Source organism: Labeo rohita, chromosome 12 (genome assembly GCF_022985175.1).
Source record: "Labeo rohita strain BAU-BD-2019 chromosome 12, IGBB_LRoh.1.0, whole genome shotgun sequence".
NCBI classification, from domain to species: Eukaryota; Metazoa; Chordata; class Actinopteri; order Cypriniformes; family Cyprinidae; genus Labeo; species Labeo rohita.
In genome coordinates, this window is record NC_066880.1 from 7,003,738 (window position 1) to 7,013,188 (window position 9,451).

Consider the following 9,451-nt stretch of genomic DNA (forward strand, 5'->3'; position numbering starts at 1 on the left):
CATTTTTCAAAATCTTAAAACTTAAAGCTGTTTATTTGCACTTTCACTGTAGTCTCCAGTCTTTTATAGTAGTAAGGTTAAAGCAGAAGTTTGATTGACATTTTTCCTGAGTTCACTGAATACAAGCAGACATTACTCTCGGCATCCAGAAGCCTCTGGATCTGTACACATCCTGAATGTTGCTTTGAGAAAAAGGCTTATTTTTTCAACATTTCTCTTTTTGTTTCCTGCTGTCAGTGCTGAGACGTGTGCACCACCCCTTGACACGTTCTGCCCGTGACCCCTGCCGGGTGGAGCGGGGTGAACTTCCTTCCTGTGGAGACCTGCAAAGGTTCTTCGAAACAACAGTTCTTTCCTGGGATGCCAGTGTTGCCAGGACGTGAGTGGATATAGTAAACAGAGCTGTTCATGTCGTTTGTAGCCTCCTAAGCAGGAAATGTAGATGAAAACGGATGCAACTACACTTAATCGCCAGCATTACTCTTACCTCACTAGATTTGTATTTAGGAGCACTTATAATGTGAGACAGAAGACTGACCGCAACCTTCAGACTGGACGTTGTCCATGTTGTTGGCAGCTGATATAAATAAAAAGCTAATGATGCAATGTTCCTTTCTCCTTTCCCAGGTTGATGTCAAGAAATGACACCAAAATGTGTATACACAGTGGTCTGTGGCTCTTTTGGCATTGCTTTATTTGTTTAAGCAGCCACTGAGAATTTCAGCAGTGCATTTATTGAGGGTAATCAAGACTCCTCTTTAAAACTTTGTGCATCTCCATTGTACCATTAAGTTACAATAGGTTCATTGGGGACCAGTAGTGTGCTTGAACTGATGCCAAGAATTACCCTGCCGTTCTATATGCTGGGAAACATCCCGCTCTTATTTTCTCAACAATATTTTCTTTACTTTATGTAGTCTTGATCTCCCGCACAGGCTGATAGATTTACATTCATGCATTTGGAAGTTGTTTTTATCCAAAGCAGCGGATGTTGCATTAAGGGTATACGTTGTGTAATTTTATGCATTCCCTGGAAATCAAAACCATGGCCATAGCATTGTTAGCGTCATGCTCTATTGTTTAATTCACTGGAATGCATCAGGGTGTCGCTCCAAATATGAGAAAGGCTTTTGTCACTTGGCATGTACTGACACACCTTTAGGAATGCTTTACATATACCTGAGCTTTCTTTTTTGTAAATAGTACATGCAAGTTAGTAATTTCTTTTTGTTTAATTTTGCTTTGCTTTGCTTTTTTGTTTTTGTTTTGCTTTATTTAGTTTCAGTAACTTTTTTTTGCCTTGCTTTTTTATTTTATATTTATTTTTTGCTTTGATTTGAATTGCTTTGATTTTGGAATTGTTTTGTTTTGCTTTGCTTTGTTTTGATTTGGTTTGCGCTTCGCTTCTCTTTTTTTTTTGTCTTTTTGCTTTCCTTTTTCTTAGTGCTTTTTTTTTTTGCTTTGCTTTGCCTTGTTTTATTTTATTTAATTATTAGTATTTGAATTTTGTTTTGCTGTGCTTCGACTTATTTTATTTGGTTTTATATTATTTTCCTTTTTTTTTTGTTGTGCTTTGCTTTTTGAATTTTGTTTTGTTTTGCTTTGCTCTTTTTTGTTTTTCCTCTTCTTTTTTTTCTTTATTCTTTGTACTGTTTTAGCTTTGTTTTATTTTATTTAATTATTAGTATTAGTATTTCAATTTTTGTTTTGTTTTGCCTTGCCTTATTTTATTTATTTTCTATTTTTATTATTTTATTTTATTTTTTTTTTTTGGTTTTGCTTTGAATTGAATTTTTGAATTGTTTTGCTTTGCTTGTTCGTTTGTTTGTTTTTTTTTTGCTTTGCTTTGCTTTGTTTTGAATTGCTTTGTTTTGATTTGATTTGATTTGCTTTGCTCTTGTCTTTGATTTTTCTCTTCTTCTTTAGAGTCTTGTTTTCTTTTTTATTTCTGCTTTTTTTTTTGCTTTGCTTTACCTTGCTTTGTTTAATTTTATTTAATTATTAGTATTACTATTTTAATTTGTTTTGTTTTGCTTTGCTTTGTTTTGTTTTGTTTTTAATTTTTTGTTTTGCTTTTCTTTGCCTTATTTTATTGTATTTATTTTTATTGTATTTTGTTGTATTTTATTTTATTTTTTGTTTTGTTTTGCTTTTATTTGTTTTGTTTTGAATTGCTTTGCTCTTCTTTTTTCTCTTCTGTTTGTTTTCTTTTATCTATGTGCTTTTTTTGGTTTGTTTGTTTGTTTGTTTTTTTTCTTTGCTCTGCCTTGCTAGTATTAGTACTTTTTGCTTTGCCTTGTTTATTTTATTTTGTTTTTTATTTTATTTTATTTTATTTTGTTTTGTTTTTTTTTTGTTTTGTTTTGTTTTTTGTTTTTTATTTTATTTTATTTTATTTTATTTTATTTTATTTTATTTTATTTTATTTTATTTTATTTTATGTTATTTTATTTTATTTTTTGCTTTGCTTTGCTTTTGTCGCTCACAACCCATGTGACCCGTTTTATCTATTTACTCTGCTACGACAGGGCTTTTAAGTTTGAATTACCCAGTTGGTCCTCTTGAAGGCCTTTCCTGACCCTTAACATTTGCACTGTAAACCTGACCAACAGCAGGAGGAGACACTGGCTGTCTGATGTGCCACTCACCTGATCTTCAAGCAAACATCAGGCTCACTTAGAGGGATCCATTGCAGATTTTTGCCTGGTGGTTGTTGGGATGGTTGTCGTGGCAACAGGTCTGGTTCATGGGCAGAGCCAAACATCTGGTGAGTAATACTGTTTACTACAGATTAGAGTCACTTGCTATGTCTTAAAGGCATAGTTCACCCAAAAATAAAAATGCTGTCATCGTCTATGAAACAGAAATACTTACAACTATAGGTCTCTTAGTGTGTGTATGTCTGTGTGTTACATCGCAGTTCGTCTTTAAGCATCATTTATTTCAGGAGCGATAAGACTTTCTGCCATGTGCTCAGAGTTGCCCTTCCATCCACTTTATATAACCTGATCTTACAGTGACGTGTGTGAGATTAAATGCCAAGTCCAGGCTTGCGGGACACTGGTCAGATGAAATTGTTTTGCAGACGAGTAGGCTTACATTTCTTTAGCACTATAAATACACACACATACAACAGAGTCCACCAACACTGATACTGGGAACTTTCACACACACACATAATATACTGTAGATATCAACCATACTGCTCACCCAGCTCTCTCAGGCATGAGACGGGGAGGTTGCAGTGTGAATTTAGGCCTTGTCTAGTGGGTGTATTTATAAGCGGTGAAACCCGCCTTGTCCTGCGTGCCGTGGATGCCATGGGTGTTACCAGAGCAGCCACCAAAGGCCACATACATTCCCAAAGCCTCAGGCATTAAAGAAACAGGACAGCCATCCATGTCTTGTGTTTATTTCTACTGCTTGGATGTTAATTTAGTTTTCATGTGGGTTATTTCTGCTATGCAGTACCTTTTCAGCCTTAGACCGTGCTGTAATTTAAGCAGCTATTTCTATAAAAGGTTTTCAAGGTCTGATATATAACCTGAGATATGTTCTGGTCAAGCTCTGGCACTTAAATGTTAATTTTAACTAGTTTATTTACAAACGGCAAGAAAATGAACTGAAGGAAACCAAACAGGATAGAAAAAGATATACACACTAGTCAATTTTCTTTTTTTTAAAAAAGAAGTCTCTTCTGCTCTTCTGATCCAAAATACAGCAAAAGCAGTAATATTTTGAAATATTTTTACTATTAAAACTAACTGCTTTCTATTTAAATATGTATTATAATGTAATTTATTCATGTGATCAAAGCTGAATTTTCAGCTTCATTACTCCAGTCTTTAGTGTCACATGATTTGCTGCTCACTAAACATTTTAATTATTATTATAAATAATTAAAACCGTTGAGTACTTTTTTTCAGGATTCTGAATAGAAAGATCCAAAGATCAGCATTTGTCTGAAATAAAAAGCTTTTGTAACATCATGCATTATACCATTCAAATGCTTGGAGTCAGTATAATTTATTTATTTATTTATTTATTTTTGCGGGAAAGAAATTATAGAAATTAATACTTTTATTTAGCAAGGATGCTTTTAATTGATCAAAAGTGATGATAAAGACATTTATAATGTCACAAAAGATTCTATTTTAGATAAATGCTGTTCTTCTGAACTTTCTATTCATCAAAGAAACCTGAAAAAAATTCTACTCAACTGTTTGCAACTTACTATTAATGTTTTTTTGAGCAGCAAATCAGAATATTAGAATCATTTCTGAAGGATCACCTGACTAATGAGCTTTGAAATCACAGGAATAAATTACATTTTAATATAATTTCAAATAGAAAACCGTTATTTTAAATAGTAAAAATGTTTCAACTTTTTTTTCAAATTTTTTTTCAATTTTTTTTTCAATTTTCTTTCTTTTTTTTTTTTTTTGCTGTACTTTGGATCAAATAAATGCAGTCTTGGTGAGCAGAAGAGACTTCTTTAAAAAACAAAACAAAAAATCATACTGTTTAAATAAATAAAATCTTGTAATATTTAAAATATTTACAAAAAGTGGTGATTAAAAATAAACTGGAATATTTTTAAAATAAATAATAATTAATAAATAATACATATTTCATTCAGCCTCTGAGCATATGGGAAAAATTGCAACATCCACTCAGACAAAAGTAGTTAAGTTATTTACAATTAATTAATGTTTACCTAATTGTGATAAAACTCATTTTACTTCCAATTTTGCAATTTATCTATCAGATTTTTTTCAGTATTTTAAGACATGATGGGGACTTGATTTGTAATAGGAATGAATATGTGACAATGTGCATTTTGCAGGTAACTATAGCATAAACTTAGTATAAATACTGTTTCCAACTAAATTCTAAAGGTTTCTTCTTTTTGTCATTGTATCTCTGTTAAAAAAGTGTAAACGTACTAACAGACTGTATATTATGGTATACAATATATTCACACTGTGTCCTCTTTCTCCCTTGTACAGAAAGTTTTTTTTCCATTAAGCTTTCTATCTCAAATAAAAGCTGCATTCATTTTGGTTATTTTTAGGGCCAATATCCATCCTGAAACACCATTCCACTGTAATTCTGCACAGGACAACGGAGGATCGGAAAACCTGAGAACACTCTTGAAATGGCAACAGGAAACAAGGAAAAATGAAGCGAGCTCCGTGCCAAACGCTCTTTAAAGATCCAAGAGTCCCATCAGCAGTAGTGCAGAATGGTCCATAAACCCAGCGGGCTCCACTCAAGTTTCCATCTGCTAAATTGTAGTCCGGTTAAATAAGAGACGGAATCTTTTTCCAGCAAGTACATTTATCGCTTGACATTTCCTCTTGTGAAATGCTCATAGCAGAACATCACAACAGCATATGCTGAGCATGCAAGAGTTGTTCTGGGGAAACTATCAGAAGCAAAATGCGGTCAGTAGTTTGTGTAGAAATACATTGTTGTTTTTAAGATACATGAACAGAATCTGCCATGCCGTTGATTAGAAAAGTCAATCATTTTGATTTTACAAACATTTGACCAATTCTGTACTGGGATCAGTGGGCCAGTCAGTTAGACAATGTGAGAATTGGCTTCAACATTCGTGATGTTCAGGAAGGGCAGTCCACAACCACATGCTCTTTGACACGGGAAACAGAGATAAATGAATTATTTATTTTTATTTTACTGGCACTTAAAATAGCAGGAGATTTGGAAAAAGGTGTGGCAATACTGAAGCTAGTCTTGTCACATTATGTAATGGCAGCTGAAATCAATGAAAAATGTTGTGTAGAAATCATATTATGTGTATAAAATGGAATTATATTATGAAACTCTTTCCCTGTTTAAAGCAGCTAAGAGGCTTGTAAGCTGAAAGCGATGGTGTGACCATCTCACTCTCTCTTTCTCTCTCTCTCTCTCTCTCTCTCTCTAAGTTGGTGTGCTTGTTTATGCTGAAGAAACAGAGCTAAGTGTGTATAACAGGAAACTGTATATTAAGAGGTAATACATCCTGAAAATAAATCATCCAGTGTTTGTTTTTAAACTGTTTGGTTGCAAAGAAAATAAATACAAAGGTCAATGTATTTTATTTTATTTTTTTAGACTGCTTTACATGTGAAATACAGGGGCAGAAATTAACTTTTCCATTAGGAGGTAATATTTGCCCCTGGAATTGATTTCCATGCCTTTTTTTTTTTATTATTTTTTTTTTTACATTTTTAAGGGCAATTTTATAATCACCTTATTATTATTATTATTAAAAAAAAGACATACCATGTTGTTTTTAATGTCAAATACTTGAATTTACTCTATTACTTTAATATTTTAAACCGTTTTTTTAGCTTCGTTTTGGGCATCACATTCTTGCTTCACAGACAAAAATATCGGTCCATGATGTTAGCCAAGTCTAGTAGAAGTTATGCAAAAATCCCGTTATAATTACTGAAGCTACGAAATTAATCTTGTATTTACATAGCACTACACTGCACTGCGTTGATTGTGATGAGGGAATTTGCGCTAAGTGCCTGTGATTGGTGCTTTTTCAGTGCTGACTAATCTAAGCGCCTCTGATTGGCCAATGCATTCTTAAGTTCAACAGAAACGCGTTTGATTGGCTATAATATTTCTGTGAACTTTCTAGTCATTTTCACATTCCATTTTAACCGTGACAGCCGTAATACGTTGTTTAATTGTGCAGGAGCATTTTAAATACCTCTTTGTTTTGAATTCATGGGGCATTTTTGTTTGTTCTGGTGGCATTTTTGCGACAAGCCCTCATTAATTTTCGACCCTTGTGAAATACTTTATACATGCTAGTCAACAGTGCTAGGGTTAAGGATTAATCGGACAGAAATAGTAATATTATTAAAGGAAACGTTCACCCAAATGTGAATAGTTGCAAGAAATATGCACATACTGAACACTGTTTACAAGTGAAATCAATCCATAATAACCATAGTAATACTAAAAATATCCATCCACTTATTTGCTTAGAACTTTTTCTGACTGTTTTTGATTGTAAACAGTGCTTGATTTCTCTCCTGATTCAGATGAGACGACTTTTTCACTGGAGAAAGCAATATTATGGATGGAAGACGTGTATTTTAGCTGGAAGCAATGGTTTAAGGTTAAAAACATCCTAATTGTAAGTTTGTTTAACACAAACACTTAGCTTTTCACCTGAGTGGAGTGGAGTCATGTGGATTATTGTGATGTTTTTATCAGCTGTTTGGAATCTCATTCTGACGGCACCCATTCACTGTAAAGGATCCATTGGTGAGCAAGTGATGTAATAATACATGTAATCTGTTTGAATGAAGAAACCAACTCATCTGCACAGTGGGTGGCCTGAGGGTGAGTACATATTCAGCAACTTTTCATTTTTGGGTGAACTATTCCTTCAAGTTAAAGGAGAGCACAGCTGGGAACAGAAATTAGACTTGCAATCCTGACTATTTTCTCAAAGGAAATTTTTATCTGAGTTTCAGGTTTATATCTCACAATTTTCAAAATCCAGACTTTTTTCAGAAATGCAAGTTTATAGCTCACAATTGTGACTTTTTTTTCTCTCAGAATTGCATTTATATCTTGCAGTTCTAATTTATAACACCCAATCGCAAATTATTAAGTCAGAATTGAGATGTAAACTCAATTTTGAAAAATAAACTCACAATTTAGAGTTTTTTTCTCAGAAATACGAGTTTATATCTTGCAACTGTGACTTTTTTTTTCTCAGAATTGCATTTTATATCTCGCAATTCTAACTTAATAACACGCAATTGCAAGTTATTAAGTCAGAATTGTGAGATATAAATTGCAATTCTGAGAAAAAAGTCACAAATAGAAATAAAGTCACAATTCTGACTTTTTTCTCAGAATTGCGAGTTTATATCTTACAATTCTGACTTAACACATCTGCGAGTTAAGTCAGAATTGTGAGATGGAAACTTGCAATTCTGAGAACATATCTGTCTTTTTCCCCCTCGAAATGGGACTTTATAATTCGCAATTGCGAGATATAAACTTGCATTTGCGAGGAAAAAGTCAGAATTGTGTGTTTATATCTTGTAAATTCTGACTTCTTCTCTCAATCATGCAGTTCTGTGAAAAAAGTCACAGTTGTGAGATAAAGTTGCAATAACCTTTTATTTTTTATTCAGTGGCAGAAACATGCTTCTATATGCTTCATGTCTAAGAGAACCAGAGAACAAGCTCTATCCTGTCACACTGAATCTGCTCCATCTCCTTCAGTCTGGGACAATAAAAACGTCTCCACTAAGATCCTGGATCACTGACAAACAAAGCACTGCACTGGCGTGACAAAGTGATGACAGATGTATCCCCTGCCGGTGCGTGACTGCTCAAATTTGATGCACATCATTCAACTTGTCTATTTGATTTTCGTTCAAAGGCCTCTTTCTTGTTCTCATTCATTCTTTCTCTTTTTCTTCATAGTTTAGAATAGATGGCTGCTCGTTCATTTGGACAAAGCGGGACAGAAGACCGCAAACCAGAACAGAGTTGTCATTTTTGGTATCCCGCATTTAATTTCAACCCAGTGGACAGTCAAGACCTCTCAGTTTCACCGAGATCGATGTAGGATGGTGGTATGATATCAATGCTTGCAGTAGGAGGATGAATGGGCAGAACAATATGGCTGCCCTGTCATTTTTTTTTTTGGCATTGTTTGTTGAGTGGACAGAGTTTAGACGGGACTGGTGCTGTCCGTTGAACGGTGACCGCTCAAACATAGAGAAAGCAAAAAAGAGATTGTTTTCACTTTAATTCCCGATATGTGGGTGGAATTCCTTCACTGAACTGGAAGTATAAACAGGCCGTTTCCGATACTGTGCTCCTCAGCTTGTAATCAGCTTTATCACGCCTCCCTGTTTGTCCGAGTAACGCGTTACGACAGAGTTCATCTGAGGTTTTGGAGATCTCGCACCACACTGATATATTCTACAGTGAGTTCATTTGGGCATGGCAGCCACGTGAAACAGCAAAAGATTTCCCCTTCAGCTACACAGTCTACAAGTTAACAATTTTAAGCTTTACTGATGATTATTAATGGAATTTATTGATTAATTAAAAATAGCATCTGCTATTTTACTTTTGTGAAGAGTTTGTAGATGCAAATATTTTTAAAGAGTGTTTTTAGAACCAAATATTCAGGTATAATTAATGTTGGGTGTGGAACGATTTTATCCACTGGGATTTACAACACCCTAATACAAGGTTATTTTATTATTTTTTTGCCTGACACAGCCTTCATCATATTACAAAGCTGTTGTAGCTGAAGTTATTACATTTTGAGAAAAGACAGATTGTGATTATTTATTATTATTATTATTATTTTTTTTTTTTTTTTTTTGTCTTTAGGATAGCGTTAGAATAATATAAGAAATTATGAACTGTGACTTTTTTATATACTAAAAGT

General features: G+C 33.7%; 1 long non-coding RNA gene across 1 annotated transcript; it reads left to right on the plus strand.

Moving 5' to 3' along the window:
• Positions 1–273: 273 nt before the first annotated feature.
• LOC127174503 (uncharacterized) lies at positions 274–5,416 on the plus strand. Its single transcript, XR_007828884.1, has 3 exons — positions 274–379; positions 2,613–2,767; positions 5,075–5,416. It is a non-coding gene; the product is annotated as an uncharacterized LOC127174503 (long non-coding RNA).
• Positions 5,417–9,451: the final 4,035 nt, after the last annotated feature.